Raw genomic sequence first — 17,882 nt, forward strand, 5'->3', positions numbered from 1 at the left:
GGGTAAATGGAAAAACATTACTGTTCTTAATCCTCCTAAACATTCTTGCTCATTCTGGCTAACTTTCTACATAAATAATAATATTACAGTCTGCTGTTCTACATCAGATCCTACAAAAGCTAAAGGATCAGCTTTGCTTTGTGCAGAGAAAGATGTTCCTTGGGAGAAGAAGAAAGAAAGCAGAAAACATAATCAGGAACCAGTTCAGAATGCTCCTTCAGAAATAGAGGATTTCTACATGAACATTATTTTGTGCTGAAAAGTTCCTTTTAGAAGGTCTTTCTGCAACTCAATGAAGCACAGGCTCCTTGAGGTAAAGGCACACTTCCTTCGAGACATCTTGTAACACATCTGCTTCCAGTCTCTACATTTCCTCATCAAAAAATGTTCAATGCAGTGACCAGATTTTCAATGCAGAAATCTGTAATTTTCAATGCAGGAATCTGTAATCCTCTTGATCATTTAAAGTATTTCTTACTTTCATTGATCATATTACAAGTAGAACTTTTATGTTTTTCAAAACACCAAGGAAACTTTTTACTTAGCCCTTTTGACTGCTCTAGTCAACTAGAAACATTCTCTTACCATAAATGAATATTCTCTAGCTGCTATTTTATTATTTAATAATTTTACCTCAACTATAGTCTAGACTCTATCTGAACATCTTCCTGTTTTCCCTCAATACATCTCAAAAGGTTTTAGATTTTCTCCTTTCTCTATTTGAGAATACAAATTTGTGCTTCTCTTACCCTTACATAGCATATCACTCAACAATCCTGACTGAAATTAAGTAGGAACCCTTTTCTCCCTCCTGAATCTACCACTGGAAGAATATAGCTTTATTTTCCTTCTTGGAAAATAAAAATAAACCCAGTAATAACCAGTTAGAACCAACCATTCATAGAAAACAAAGGAAAAACACAGTCTACAGAGATCTTTGCTCAGGAGTTACTTTACCAAACCTAACTCCTTATGACACCTCAAAGACATCTCCCCATTTGGCATTTTATGTCTTTTATGCCACCAAAACTCTTAGTTTGGAAGCGTTTTCTATAATTACTTAGGAGATCCCCGAAGGACTGGTTTTTTAAGGTTTTCTTATCCTCCCTGTGTTTTTCTAGATAGTATCCCTGCTAGAACTGTCACCTCAGAAGAAAAAGGCTTTCCATGACTTTATTCCTATACAGTCTTTGCAAACTGCAACAGCAACTCCATGTACATAGCAAACATGACCCCCTTTTTAGGTTAAACTATATATGTATGCTGACAGGTTTAATTTGGATTCTTGCATATTTTCCATTTAGGTTTCTTTGCCACAAAACTTCTAGATGTCAGTGGAATCAGTCTCATTAATTTCTTGTGACTGGGAAAGATAATCATCCCTCAATAAGAGTTGCACCAGTCCTCAGTTCAATATGCTGGGATTTTTATAATTTTAATATATTCTGTGTAGGAGAAGAGCTATTTTTAGCTAAGCACCTCCAAATTTTAGAGACTGATTTACTCTGCTCCAGCTTTGTCCTGCCTGTACATGGAGCATGATTCCTTCTTGAGCTTATGAAGTTACACAGGACAATTTTCCTTCTGCAGTCTTTGCTTCTCAGAGTGACCAACAACTTCCCATTGTCCCTTCTTCTGACATATATAGGGACTGCTGTGACACCCCTAACATGCTTAAAGACATGCTAATGTCCCTTATCCTATCCATATAATAAGGGACATTAGCATGTCTTTAAGCACTGAGACCACTCTTACAGAATTCACACTTGAGCTTACATGGTTGTGATGATCTGAAGAGAAATGAATACAGATCCTTATCTCCAAAAGTCCTAGGTATTTGTACTTTTGCTAGCATTAGAAGCTGTCCTAAATTATACTGTTTCTGTTTCCTTATTGACAGAAGGGTAATGATCCTGTCTACCATCTGTTTTATAAGTTTTTCAGGAATAATCAGTCTTTGAGTTAGACATCATAGCCTGGTTTATTTCTTGCTCAGCTACCTTAAAGTTTTTTTGACTATATATTTTAACCCAAAAGAACTTTATTAGTAATGCACAGATAACATCTGCATGTATGCATTAATTTATTTACCATAAATTGTCTGACAACCTGAACTAACCAACCATTTTGCAACAAAGTTAATTCCACTTTATCATTACCATCTTTTCCCTAAGCTTACATAAGTTATCTCTACCTGAGATGACCTTTCTGTGGAGCTTTGTGCCATTCCTGCTTCTACTCAGCTTAATCAGAAGTCACCTTCCTCTTTCCAATATTGGTCAGGTGTTCAGGTGCTTTTATTACCAAAGATATTACTTATAATTCTGCATGCTGTCACTATGCAAGTGACAGCAGAACTAGTGACAAGAAGAAGGATTTTAATGTTTAGGTTCCACAGCTGAGTATTAACAGATGGTTTAAAAAAGTTCCTGAAGCCCATGAGTAGCAATACAACTTCCCATAAGCTTTCATTATACGCCTGACCTAGGAGCCCCAACACCAATGCTACAAAAATCACTGCTAAAATCCAAAGCATAAAAAAGGTAAGTTGGTTAAGTTGGTTGCATGGCAAGTGTGTTTGTTGTAGCAGCAGATGCAGAAGCAGAGATAAAAGATGTGTTTTGAGTCATGGTTATGTCATTGCATTGTTTCCCTACTCTTAAACTTTTATGAGACTATTTCCAATTGTTCCATCAGCATAGCTAACCTTTAACGTTCATTTAGTTACAGGGTAAATTTATTTTGCAATATACTTGCTGTTAAAAAGAGAATGTACATGGAAGATTATCTTCATTCTGAATCACACTGCAGAATAAAAGGGCCTATATGTATCATTTATATAACTTTAAGATAAAATTCAGCTGAGACCTGACTGGGTTTATTGTTTTAGGAAGAATAAACAATTTTTCAAGAATGTGGGGTCTGTTTCTATCAGTTAAAATACCAAGAAGAAATCTAATTGCAGTCTTGCCACAGCAATCCCAGGATGACCACTGTAGAAATACCTCAAAAAGTACAATTACATTTGGTGACTGAGGTTTTTTCCTTATCTGCTTTTGTAGTCCTGACTTGCTGATCACAGGCTGCCAAACCAAGCAGCAATGTTGTATCAGTAACGTTGTTCTGCAGAAGTGGCCATAGAATTTTGTTCTCCTACTCTTCCACCTGCCAGAATTTTACCAGAGCACACACAGCCTTACACATGACCATACAACTGCACATCACTCCTTTTATTTCAAGCACAGAGATCATCTGAACTGGGTTGCTGGAATTCCCTTGGCAGCCATTCTAAAATAGTTCTGGTAAAATCTAGTCAAATTATGAATTCGGAGATGTAGCATATACAATCCCTGTATTTCCTTGACTGAGGCATTTAAGCCCCCTATAGCACACCTTGACAAAAACTTAACCAGCAACAGAGACTGGCTGAAGGCTGAACAGCACATGAAAGTGTTAAAGCAATGACAGAGAAGTAATGGGAGTGAATTTCATTTTGACATGCATGCTGCCAACAGATTAATCCAAAATTATCAACACAAAAGGAGCCAGCATTTAGATGGATTTAAAACTGATATAGAATCAATTTCATCACTGTAATCTTGAGCAGCTTTTGGGGTATGTGCATTACTTTTCATTCCAACAAATACAATATCATAAGGTATCTTCTGATGCTGGCTGTAGTATAATGTTCTTACGTGCCCTTCCTTAAGTGGTTTGGCATAGAAATTTTAAGAATAGCATCCATTTTCCACTCATAGTACTTCCTTCTTTGGAAGTCAGCAGCTCATCCTCTGAGACTAAAGCTGCAAAAATTTCCTTCTCTTCCAGTTAGGTATAAGTGGGGATAAACATGTGACACACAATTACTGAAGATTAGAAAGGGATGTAGGAAATAACTTAAATTAGTACGCTTTCCTACCAACACTTAGCTTCTGGAAAATTTTAGTCTGCAAAAAGCCTCTGCATAGGAGCTTCTACATCAATACACAAGGAAAAAATGCTTGACAATTTAAAATAATATTAGAGTTCTCTTTTGCTCAAGCATTGGTGGGATTTACTACAGGGAAATGGATTGAGACAAGAAGAGATAGCATGGAAAGAGCACCAAGGGAATTACACTTCACATCTTACTCTGGTAATACACATACCATACTCTGGTAATTTTACTCCAGGGGAATGGGATTTTCCAAATATTTTATTTTCTCTGTAGGAAAAGGTGGGGGAAAAATATTGGCAAAATGTGCTTTTTTTTCCCCTCTGTCCTCTGGAGAGGATATTTTTTCTCAAAATACAGTTCACTTAGATGCTAGAAAATATTCTAGACAAAACCTGAGTACCTAAACCTGTGCTCTCTCTCAATGGAGCTCACATATCAAGAATTTGAACAAGAAATTAACTGAGCATATTTGTTTTAATTGCAAATTTCCTCTACTAATACTTTCTACCACCTCCTTGTCTCAAAATTCCTATTGACACTGAAGGTGGAACTGAAGTAAATTGCATTTACTTAAATTACTTATATTAAATAAATGCAAATTACTTACTGAAGTAATTTGCATTTACTTAATATTTTTATATGGGAAATCAGACTCACTGTGACAAAAAATTGGAGAGCAAACCCTTTACTCTCTTTTTCCTTTTTGCAGCAGTGTATCAATATTGCCTCCAAGTCAACTTTTGCTATGAGTTATTTTTAGCTTTCAATCAAGAATTTATGAAAGATATTCAAATATCACTGCTCAACACAGTATATTCTTGTATTTTTCAGCATGGTCAGCCTAGTCACTTGGCTGATAGATTAAACTCTTCTCATTTTTCCCAACTCTTAATGGAATTGCTTAGTTTATGGCCTGTAGTCAACAGCTCTACTGAAGTAACAGATTTTCATAAATTTAAGAATTAATATCAAGTGGCTGAGATAAACAATATTCTGAGTCATTGTAAAGGTGTGGTGATGGTTCCACAGGACATTATGAGAAGTTGAGCTCATTTGAAGTAAGAATTGCTAAGAATCTTTAGCCTTCCTCTTCTTACCACCAAATACTAGAATTCTGCTGGTATAATTTGCTGTATTTGCAAAACTTACCAGAGTTATGGTAAAGTTTAACTTTATTCTGTTATGCAAGTCAGCAGTTACGTAGTTAATAGTGCCTCTGTATTATAGGATGGGGAATAACTGCGTCAAACACGAGAATACATCTGAATCGTATCCAAGTCTTCCAGCTGCCATGCACATTTCCTAACAACACTACTTTATAACTAACATTTGAGTCATTAAAAAGACAATATTGTCAATACAGCACATTATCAGAGCAACACTGTGAATATAACAGTGAATACAGAAGAATGCTTTGTGAGCTGATGAATGAGACAACCTGAGAAAAATTTTCCTTTATAGATTTCTATGATATTTTGCACTATATGTTTATTTTCCATGCACTTTCAAAATTTGAATCAGAATATTCTCAAGGTGTCTTTTGAAAGGGGACAAAAGAAAAGCAAAACTAAAAAATACTTTTGAGCATTCCTTCCTCCTTCTCCTTTTCCTTTTCAGTTGCTGCTTTTTCAAATGTCAATTCTGAGAAGTCATTTATCTGCTCTATAAAATGCCAGTAGTGAGACTGACAGTCCATGCCATTCAGTCCAATACATCCACTGGGTCTACCTATGTTCAAATTTTGTAAGGGCTGGATAAAAAATGTTTGAAATAAAAAATCTGATTATAACTTCAAATTGTAGGTAATTCATATTCAAAAGAACTGCTACCCAGAGCATCAAAATATCTCATAGTTTTGATATATGCATCTCCACAAAATTCCTGTCCCAATATGAATAACACATCCAGCATTCTGAACAAGGAGAGGCCTGCACCAGGTAAGAAAACTCTGGAGGGACTTTAAAGCACCTTCCTGAAAAAGGACCTACAAGAAAGCTGGAGAGTGACTTTTTACAAGAACATGTAGTGATAGGCAAAAGGGAATGACTTAAAGATAAAGGAGGTTAATTTAGACTGGATATTAGAAAGAAATTAATTACTTTAATGGGTGTGAAAAACTAAGTGAGAAACTGGGGCAGACTGCCCAGATAATCTGTAGATGCCCCATCTCTGTATGTGTTCAAAGCCAGGTTAAATGGCAACCTTTGAGCAACCTGGTCTAGTGGGAGTTGTCCCTGCCCATGATAAGAGGGTTGTAAGGAAATGATCTCTAAGGTTCCTTCCTACCCAAACCATTCTATGATTCTGTAATTTCCTGTGAAATTACAGAATCATAGTTGGATCAGATCAGTTGGACAAGATGTTTGTTTTATAACTGATCAATTCTGTTTTAATACCTGAGTCTCTGGGCCCTAAGGCTCTTACCTAATTTTGAAATACTTCTGTTTTGCACAGAATACTTTCTTTTTCTCACTTTTCCAAAGACCAGGTAAGTAGGAATGAGCATGACTCTACAATGCAGAAATTAGAGGGAATCTAACGTCACTGATGAGAAAAGAAATGTGACCACATTTAAACATTTGATATAGCTCATGGGAATAGAAACTTTGGTATTGATATAAGCCCAATTTTTTTAGCTACCTTTAAAGAGGTTTCTCAGCTCATGGAAACAAAAAAGATTATAAAAAATAAAGCTGAATTCTTAACTTGACCTGGAAAGTAAGACTTAGCTGAACATAACACAACAGAATATTGCTGATGTGAACTAGCATGAAGAACAGGGACAACAGAGTACAATCTCCTTTCTCTGCCCAGTCTGAAGAACAGTTATTTTTCTGGCAGTGCTTACGTAGGTTAGAAACATTATAGAGGAAAAGTATTTCATAAAACTTGGTAAGAGATGTTTGCTGAAGGCAAATATCTTAATAAAAATATTAAATCAAAAGCAAGTCCGTGAGATAAGTGATAATATCTGTACTTTCCCAAGACAGAGACTGGAGAAAAGTTCCAGTTCAGAACAGTGCTTCACCAATGTTGCATTAAGTGTTGCTGTAGTCTGGCAAATCTGTAATTAGACACAAAGAATCTTCATTTTTCTAGCTGTGATGGGTTCAGCTTGGGTGATTGCAAACCCTCACGCATGTTCTGTTGACGAGAGGGAGTGAGAGAGCCAGCAGCTCTCTCACTCCCTCTCCTCAACACAACATTTCTCCCTCATCTCTCTAACTGCTACATAGCATTTTAGCCTTTCTTAAATATATTTCCAACCTTTCTTAAATGTAATTCCAAACACATAAATATATTCCCAAGCCTCCAGTGTGGCTGATGGGCTCATCTGCATGCTGTGCTATGACTGGAGCCAGCTGGCCAGTGTCTGTCTCGCACAGGGCTGTCCTAGTCTCTTCCTACACAGGCCCCCCTGCAGCTCCCCTGCTACCAAAATCTTACCATGTACCACCCACCTGTACATAAATTATAACAGAAACATCTCTTCGCCATCTCAGAGAGCCATATGATTAATAAAAGGTCCTTTTCACGTAATTTTGGTCGGACTGAACATGCAGACTGAACATAACAATGCAATTAGGCATTTACTCTGAAAGTATTGAATCCAAGCACTCTCCGACAAGAGGGGAACATTCTTCTGTAAATCACTCCTCATTCAGAAAAGGTGTTTAAAAGAAAAAAAATTATTAAACAATGGTCAGCCTTAAATGTAGATTTATGATAAAGTGCTCAATATATCTTAGGATATTACAGACATTGAAAGACTGAGACAGGCACATGAGCTCCTGAAGAAGAGTATTATAATAAAATAAAATGGAAATCATACTTCTAGGCTTCACTTGAAAAATTAATGTTTTCTGTTCATGTTAAGTGGATTTGGGAGTTGACTATACCCTTTCTTTGCAAGAAATTTATGGTATGACAAAGAAAAGCCTGTTTATCAACTCTTGTTTCATTTCCTAAATCTGGGATTTGTTTTGTTTTGTTTTGTTTTGTCATCATAGGAATGTTTCATATTGAATCATCCAAAGCAAAGCAAAAAATACTCCTGAATTTACTGATGTTGTACTAGATTTTATTTTGCTACTACTTATACAAAGGACAGTATTTATTATAAACAGACCTATGTCAAACACACAGAATATGAATGGAAATACAGACTACAAAACATGGATTGTCTGAGTTTTAATAGGAGCTACTTTGTAGCTGTCCTGGAAAAAACTCTCTCTTTGGTTGAAAATGCCATTTTCATGTCATGACCCTGGACTTGTTAGGTTTCTCTCATGTAAGCTAGTATGTGGAACTGAGCCAAAATAAACTGCAAGCACAAAAAGAATCATTTTTAACTGAGGGGACAGTGTACTTGAAAAGAGCAATTTCCCTCATCTTATATTAGGATGACTAAATGACATTTTTCATGAAAGGTGCAGGCAATAATTCAGTAATTTTGAACTAAAAGAATTTGATTTTATGAAGCTAAACAGTATTTATATAATCCTGTATGTTATCTCGACTCCGATTATATAAATAATATTAAAGTAGGCCAGCAAACAAAGCACACCTGGATGAACTTGGAAGTGATTGATGCTTTACCTTCATAATAAATTCTCCAATTGACTAAGGAGGTGTATCCTCTTTGTGTAACTCCTGAGAAACTCCTATACTATCTGGTAACTCCCATGTCACAAAGTAAATGTAAAAAATATAAAAGGAGTCTGATGTGAACAGAAGATTAGTGTATGCTACTGAGTCATGAGCCTGAGTAAGGTAAGACTTCATGCACAGTCTACATGAGACTTAAGAAAAAGCTTTCTAATTTGATTAGCTGTAAGACAGCAAAATAGTGACAAGAATACATAATTAAAATTAAAAGAATAGAAGACTTCAGTTTCTAACTGTCTACACAATCCAGGTCAGATATTTGCATTCAATCCAAGACTTCCATGTCAGAAAAAAAATTGCATAAATACTGTCATTTGGATTAAAAAAAAAACAACCAAAACACTCTGTATCTTTCATTACCACTATTCATATTCTCATTTAATATTACCTCATATAGTAATCAAATGCATCTCACAAAAAACTACTTCCCGTCCGTAACCGTGTCAATACAAAAATCACTAAATATCATGAGTAAAATTTGCAAAAGAACAGTAAAAAAACCAAAAGCTATTAAAAAAAAAAGAAAAAAATTCAGTACTGTAAAATGCCATGAACCAACAGGAAAGCAAGGCTACGTTACATGCAATGGTCACTTGGAAGACAAAATGACTGCACTTTAAATGTGTCTTTCCATTTCTTCTTCTTCCCCCAACTTTACACTGCAGAGCACGAAGCCATACAGTCTGGAATATCCCTTTGGTCAGCTGGGGTCAGTTGTCCTGGCTGTGGCCCCTCACAACTCCTTGTGCACCCCAGCCTCCATGCTGATGGGGTGAGGAGCAGAAAAGACCTGGACTCTGTGTAACCCCTGCTCAGGGGTAACTAAAACATCCCTCTGTTATTAACTGTTTTCAGCACGTATCCTAAACACAGCCCCAGACCAGATACTATGAAGAAAATTCAGTCTATCCCAGCCAAAACCAGCACAGTTTCCTGGGAATCTTTATCTTGATTCTGTGAAAAACCTAATAAAAAGATTCACAAGATCATGAACATTGCTAGTCACAAACCAATTTCTGTGAGACAGAGCCTGACCTCTCTGTGCCTCCCCAGCTCCATGACTGAGTTTGCAATACCTCTGTAACAGCCCACAGAGACACAGTATTAGCAAGGACAATTAGGCCTAGAGCACCTGCCGGCCCAAACCCTCTATCCATATGTCACACACCAACTTCAGAAAGTTGGCACAGCTTTCAGTTACAAGGAAGGCTTATCCTTGTGGGGTGTACACTGTTCAGCTACTGAAACAGCAGGGTCAAGGAGACATTTTTAGCTACATTATCAACACTTTTTTAGAAGTTACTATTCTTGCGCATAGTTTCTCAAATTCTCTATATATTCTCAAATTCTATTGTAGCAATGACAAGTTATTTTTTCTTTAATTGCTAGGGTTTGGGTTGTTTGGGGAGATTTTTTTGTTTGTTTTTCTTGCCCATGGACATTAGAACAAGAACTAAGAACAAAATTTTCAATAAGGCAGAGACTACCAGAACTACAGTGTTGGAAATCTGAGTATCAAGCTCAGAGAAGTGGGTCTACAATGTGTTTTTGTGGAGACTTGTCTGCTATATGTAGGAATGGAGATATGAGATGCTTTAATAATGCTTTGGTGTACATAATACTACACCTGTGGGAGTAATACAGCCATTAATAGCAGATTAATATTTAACTTTAAAAATGGGAAATTCCCATGAACGAATCAATCAAAATAAGGAGTGATCTTGCAGCTGTTTACAGGCACCATATTAAAGGCTCAAATAGGTGAATAGTACAAACCAAAACAGACCTAGGAGGGCTAGGAATGAAAACCAGCACGGCCAGGCATAGCAGTAATAGAGACAAGATAGCATATTAGTCCAAAATAAAGAAAAAGAAGATTTTAGAATGAATTGATAAACTGAACAGTAAACACACTTCCAAGACTGGATGTCATTCCTTACATTTTCTAAAAAAGCTCAAGTACAAAACTGCCATATTTCAACAGTAGTTGGAGGGCAAGCTCCCATGGGTCATCAAATTTTCTAGACATTTAAACAAGCTGTAGGAAAGTCAATTGTCACAACAGACAGAAGTAACTGATGGGCTCTGTCAAGGTTTAAGAGCAGCGACTGTGAAGCCACACCAATTGTTAAGATCCAAGATTATCCAGGAGAGCCAAAACAAAACTGAAAGACAACTGCAGAACTAGCCTACAATGCTGAGAGGGTTAAAAACAGTAGATAAAATTCAGTGACTACCTATATAAAGTGTGAATTCAAAAGAAGAATTCCACTGTGTCCACACTGTTTTCCAATCCTTCTTTCTTATAGACTGTCTTCTTTCCTATAGACACATAAAGGGCACAATGATATTTACCAGCTGTCAGGAAAAATATCTTGAAACCAACATGACAAGTACCAAATAATACCATCTAAGTGACCAGTGACATTCAAAATCTTCACATAGTGGTATTAAAGGTATAGAGAACAAAGCACAAAATAACATTGTAATATTCTATATTGTATTTACGGAGGGACCACATTTTAAAAAACACCCCAAAATTCTTATTCTGATCATTCCATTCTAAGAAGCATATTTTCTTACTATAAAGGTCAGAAAGCTCACCTGTAAAGTTCTAGTTCTGTTAACCATTTATAAGGACCTTGGATGTCTTCAAATGCCTCTCATTGATTGAATATGAACAGCTATGGGCACTATGGATGACTGTGGCTTGCCTGTATTTTCCTACACCGCTTTCTCCATTGCTAAGTGTGTATCTTCTACATGAAGTACCACTGAGTGTGGGTTGCACCCAAAAAATTCAGTGAAAAATCAGTGATTTTCAGAACTAAACCCAGGTGGTAGGAATGTGAATGTATATGAAAAAGAATATGTACGTGTGTAAGCATTGGAAGAAGTGGCAGAACCGGGATGGAAAGAACAGCCCAAAATTATTATTAAGATCACTGTTTCCAAGATGCTGCTATCAGGTATAAAGTGGAATTCTGTTGTTTGCATCCAAAAAAAATAGGTCTGCACTCTGCTAAGACCACAGCACAGATGACTTGACAGTGGGAGACCTGCATCCTGAGATCAGGATGGAAATAGGTAGCTCCATGTCACATATTACATTCCTTTTCCATTAGTTCACCAAGAAAACAGACTGAAGACACATAGCTTAAATAGGGGAAAACAGACAATAAGCAGTAATCAGATCTAAGATTTCAGAAAGCTGAAATAAGCCTTATTCTGTGGCAAATGATCATGTCTTAACAGCCAGAGGCTACAAAAGGATATACAATCTGTAGTTTGCCACTGCCAGTCAAGGAAAAATAATAAATGCAATGGGCATTGACAGCAATGTCTCTTGTCCTCTGCTTTGCACACCAACAATCCTGGCTAAACCTGGTAAAACTTGGCAACCTAAGCTCAATGCTTGCAAAATGTGGGTGTGAAAGGGCAACCAGGAGAGAAGGAATGAAGAATATAAAATAAACTAATTTAAAAGTTTTGCAAAAAATAATCTCTCTCCTTTTCTAGAAGATTCATAGTTTTATCACAAATCGTTTCTTGCAGGGGATATGCCAGTGCTTACTAAATGATTGGCTAGGGTGGGGAAGGGCATGAGTTATAAAGATAATTTTTATATTTGACACAGAGGCAGAAAGAGAAATGTAATCATGCACATCCTTAATATTATTTATTCACTACCTAAAGCTAAACTACACCTTCAGATTCAGAGTTTCTTCAGCTTCCTGTGTTTTTTCTCATACTTTTCTAGGAATAGGCTTCCTAGAATAAACATTTAAACCCCTTACTTGAGGTACTAAAGAGGAAGCTAAGCAAGGAACTATTGAAGGGAACATGGCCATAGTTACTTTCAGTAATTATTTTCTTTCACTTTTGCTTAAGAGTTTATAAATATGGTGCAATTTCCCTTACTTACTGTCAGCTCTGACTTACAGAAGAAACAAACATACAGTTAATGACTATCAAGAGAAGGAGGAAATCAAGCAGTTTTATGCCTGGTAAATCTCGCTAATCACATGCTACTGATCATCTATATACATTTGAATAGACAACCAGCAACGTGTCCACGGAAAGGTTCCTTGTTAATACAAGTATTTACACATTCCCATTGTCCTTGTTTCATATCCCCAACCTTTGCCCTGGCCATGGTGCTGAACACAAACACGTGCTTGGGGAAATCATGGACTCATAGAAATGGGTGGGTTGCAAGGGACTTCAAAGACCATGTACTTCTAACCCTGCCACGGATAGGAATACCTATCAATGAACAAGATTATTTAGAGCCCCATCTAGCCTGGCCTTCAACACTTCCAGGGATGGGAAGTCCACAATGTGTCTGGGGAACCTATTCCAGTGCCTCACTATCCTCACAGTAAAAATTCTTGCCTTTTATCTAATTTAAACCTACAGCTTAAGGCCATTCCACCTTGCTCTATCACTACATGCCTTTATGAAAAGTCCCACTTCAGTCTTCTTCTGAGGCCCCTTTACCTACTGCAAGGCTGCTATCTGGTGAGGGCAGTCCAGTCCCACAGTTGTCTGACTGGCTTGAGAACTCACAGACAAGGGGAATACTTTCTGGAAAGAATGTCTTGTCGGCAAATCATTTTTTCAAGACCTTGAAAGGTTTTTTTCATTTTGGGGGTGGGGCTGGTTTTTCTTCCCAGATGTGTGCGTTCAAGAATCCATTTCAGCGTCTTTGAAAAAAAATTGTGAGAAAATAAAGAACCAGTTCTTTTGAAAATAGAACTGCTGTGCATGGATACTGCTAAGCAGACACATACTCTGTTCTCACAGCCATGTCTTCTTTCACTTATTTTCCTGACTACTCCCTCCACTTTCTACTTTTCCTATGTTGTGTGAATAATCAAAAGTGCTCTGAGACCTCCTCTTAACATGCAACCAACATTTTCCCTAAAGTAGGATGGGATTTTGAGTTTAGAGCTACTACAGTGATTTCTGTGAGCACAGTGACTTCTGCTCAGTTGTAGACACTGCTTAGTGCAGAGAAAAATACAATCTGCATTGTTCTTTCAGATTTAAAGAAAAACAATGTATTTGTAGGAAAGGAAAAATGCATCAATATTCAGAACTTTCTCCCAGGATTTGACTTGTGAAATAAAAGTCCCAGTTAGCCCCACAATTTGAACACTAGCTAATCCTCTCACTCTGAAGGCTTGCCTGCTTATTCCTGTCTCTTTCACCATTGCAGAGAGATGCTATGTAAGACATGGGTACTTGGTAGCCTTCTTTTACAGGGTTCATTTCTTAGACAAGACTTGTCCTCTCACCTCTATTTACCTACTTTATTTCAATGCGGCCTTTTTACAAACTAGACTGCTTATGTACACAATCATTTTATAGAAGCTGGTGTTAGATCCTTCTTACATAAGAGTTACTTCAAACTGTTAGAAAAAAAGACTCTCTGACAAATAAAAGCCACATAAAGGAAGACTTACTATAAAACTATATTTGATCAATTAAGCACATATTGGTAATTCCTGTCCAAGAATACAGACAAATGTGATTGAAAGGTATTCTGTAATTTATTTGAATGCAGAAGCACACAGCTCTTTTTACCATATCTGCTTTTTGCAAACACGATTCCTTTCTGAAGTATACTTTTTATTTTCTTAAATCTAGGTGTGAGTTACTCAAATGATGACATTTCCAGGAGCTTCCACTGCATAGTCACCTTCTCTTATTTTTGAACTTCACAGAAAATTTGTATTCCATTTCATGACATCTATAGGCTTTGGGAAAGTGTTGAATTTCCATTGGTAAAAATCTACAGCTCTAATTTTTCCTTATTCATAAGTTACTCATGGTGATACAATGAATAGTTATGCCTTTCTTAAATGCATGGCCATCTTTAGGGTGCAATAAACACACATATTTTGACAGTAGCAAATTACATATATTGTTAATACCTGCAGTGCAATGGATTGTCAGGGACAATCTAATACTCGCCATCAAAGGGAAGAGGAAATGTGATAATGAATGAACTGCAACAGGATAATATTATCAGAAAAAACCCCAAACATATATGACATATAGACTGACTTATTTGGTACCATTAATACCAGCTGTCTTCTAGCAGAGAAAAATTTTTACCTCAATTTTTAAAGCAATAATTGAGTGGGAGGCAGAGTTTAAGAGGTAATAAATAAGAACATGTCATTACAGCTTAGTCTTTTCCTCTTACATGCCATCTTAAAGTCATAGTTAATTCATCACACACTAAGTTTGAAAAGAAACATTCACAAATAACTGCAGCTTTCCTAGAGATCAGACAAAGTAAGAATGACTGGAAAAAGGGTAAAACTCTAATACTGAGAAGGGGAAAAGGGTAAAATATAAATACATAAGAAGCAAAAGCATGAAGACTGAAAGAGGCATCATGATTTGCATAGTACCATACACTTTAGACCATTAATTTTCTTAATTGTTAATGGTGTTTGGATCTTCTTTTTTTATATCTCGGCCAGAAATTGAAGAAACAACTGAGATAATGGTACTGAGGTTAAATTAATGGTGTAAAAATGAAATAGAAAGTACTGTGTTCTTTCTAGTGTCTATAGGCAGACATTTATCTGACTCAAATCATAATCAAATGCATCAATAATTCATATATTTTTTCATCAATGCATCAGCAAAGCTGAGATGAGACAGAGTGCTGAAGCACAAACAGGCACTGACTATATTGTATCAACTATTTGGTTATATCAAATGCTTTATACCCCCAAGCGTCAACATTTCTCCTACTCCTTAAATACTGAAGTAATTTTTCAAATAAAAAATGCATACGCCACACATGTTTCAGTGCACACACTTTTTTCCAGAACAGTGAAAACTAGAAAATAATTACCAGCTCTGTTCACTGAGTGTTCTTTTAATCTCACAAATACAGCCTGCTGCTTGTAAAACTATCTCACCAAACACGGTAACTCTATCCTAAACAAAGGACTTCTGCCTTTTAGAACTGCATCGTAATTAGCTGCTTCAGCACACAGCTCAAGGAAATTATATTTTATACATCACAACATAGAAACATACTTTCAGTTTATTGGACATGCTTATTTTTCATTTACTGGATCTGTGAAGTAAAGCATCTCTAAATTGGATCACTTTGGTACAGAAAACTCAGACTAACTTTTGGGAACAACAGTGAGGAGAACCTGGATGGTCTGAAGTAGTTTTAAATTCTACAGATGCTGCAGATGCTGTAATCCTGAGATTCTGAAAATGACAACTCTTTTTACAACAGAGAAAGAGCAGCAGTCATTAAAGAGCTGCCTGGCCCAAGATAAACAGCCAGTAAAGACACTCATTATTTAATCTCCGCCCAGTTTCCAAAAGGAACAAACAATACACATTCCAGGAGGAGATGAAGAATTAACAACAGCTGCATGCCACAGCTGATAAAAAAATAACAATTATGAGAGTGCCTATATGTGGAATTTGCACCCATCTTTACGTTTGTGACTTGACTTATGGCAAGTTCCTGGTTCAAGGAGAGGAAGTTCCGGTTTTCTAAAGAAATGCTTTTCTTAAACTCTTTGACTATATGATTCTACTAAGAATTCCTAAGAAAAGCAGCCTCTTCCTGGCACTTAATAAGACAGTCCTCACACATGCTAATATGTCATGTTAGTATGCAGCAGAGCAGGTCAATGCATTTTGACAGTGACTGTAGGTACTCTGTTGCACAGGGTATTTTGTTATGACTATCACACTGAAATGAAGTGACTGTTCAAGCATCTGGATTGAACGCAGGGCTACAAACAGAATTTTAAAACATGAAAGGAAAAGAAAAGCCCAAACAGTATTGTTTAGCTTCTGTTCAATAGTATAATGCATTGACCACTTAAATATATCTCACTTTAATGCCTAAGTATATTTCTTTTCCTTCAAAGAACATTCCAAGATTCAGTTCTCCCTTTCTGTAGCAGCAGCATAGAAGAGTCCACCCACACATGAACCTGTTGTGCTAAGCAATGAAGAACCCCCCCTTCAATTATATTCTTCTTTTAAACTCAATGTTAAAGTGAGTGGCATGCACGCAGGGGTAACATTTTCATTATAGATGTGAATTTGTTAACCTTACAGCAACTATCACCACTGTGTAAAAAATTACTTTGTACATTCCAAATAATGGAGAAAAAATCTTATCTTTTTAGAACAAACTAACTTACCCAAAATGGAGTGAATGCTGTATTTTGGTTAGATCTAGCTAATGCAGTTTAGTTGTTGTGGCCAAGACTGACAGCTGAGAAATTCCACAGAGGAGTCAAGATGAATACAGCAAGAGAAGAAAACTGAAAATCTAAGGTCATGTAAGAAGCTGTGGTAGAAATCTCCCTTACAAAAATATAGTATATTTTGAAACTTCTCACATTTTATACAAAAAGAGGATTTGCCATTTGGGGTAGTAACTTTTTTGGCAACAACAGATTTTCTTGACAAGCCATACCCTAATTCGACCATTTTGTTTCCCCACTTTCAAAAAAATCAAAACTGTGTCCATTTCAAATCATTCTTCAGTAGAACTTGGCTTAAGATAGCATAATAGAGAATTCAAATCCTGAGTCTTTGCATGCAATATAATTAAATACCCATCAGAAAGGGCCAGAGTAAAATAAAATTTACTGTTCCACAACTATGGCTCTGTTGAAGTCCCACTCAGGTGGAACACAGTTGTTTTTAATCATCTGAAAATCTAATGGTAAACACAGAGATTTAATGATTAAGAAATGTCTTCAAAGTTATTTGCATAGAAACTAAGTTTGCATAGAAACTCAGAAAGTTATTTCAGATTAGTTTTCATCAATCACAATGTTGATGGGTTCACAGGCACAATAATCAGAAGGCATTAGATACAATAAACAATATAAGGTCAGGGTTTCTCACTTGCAAACGAACTAGGATCTCACTTTCCTATCAGAGCTCCCTCTGGGGTTAACTTGCTGACTTTCTCACAGTTATTTAGCCTCAGCAGAAAGGGAAGGATTTATACCACCACATTCCCACAATTTTGGTGGTGAGGACACTCTCAGGTTTATGTTGAAACCTTCTTGGGCTGCAGCAAAAAATAGGAGTATTGGGTATGCAAGGATTTTATTTTCAGTGTCAGTTCACAGAAGTACAGGGTATTGTCAGCTGATCTATTGAAAACCTAAATCACAGAACATTCATGGATAGGGTTTTTTGTATCTCTTTTGGCCTATCTTTAATTTGCCCAAGTCCCAAGTACTCAAACATGACATGG

This window comes from Molothrus ater, chromosome 6 (assembly GCF_012460135.2).
Source record: "Molothrus ater isolate BHLD 08-10-18 breed brown headed cowbird chromosome 6, BPBGC_Mater_1.1, whole genome shotgun sequence".
In the NCBI taxonomy this organism is placed as follows: Eukaryota; Metazoa; Chordata; class Aves; order Passeriformes; family Icteridae; genus Molothrus; species Molothrus ater.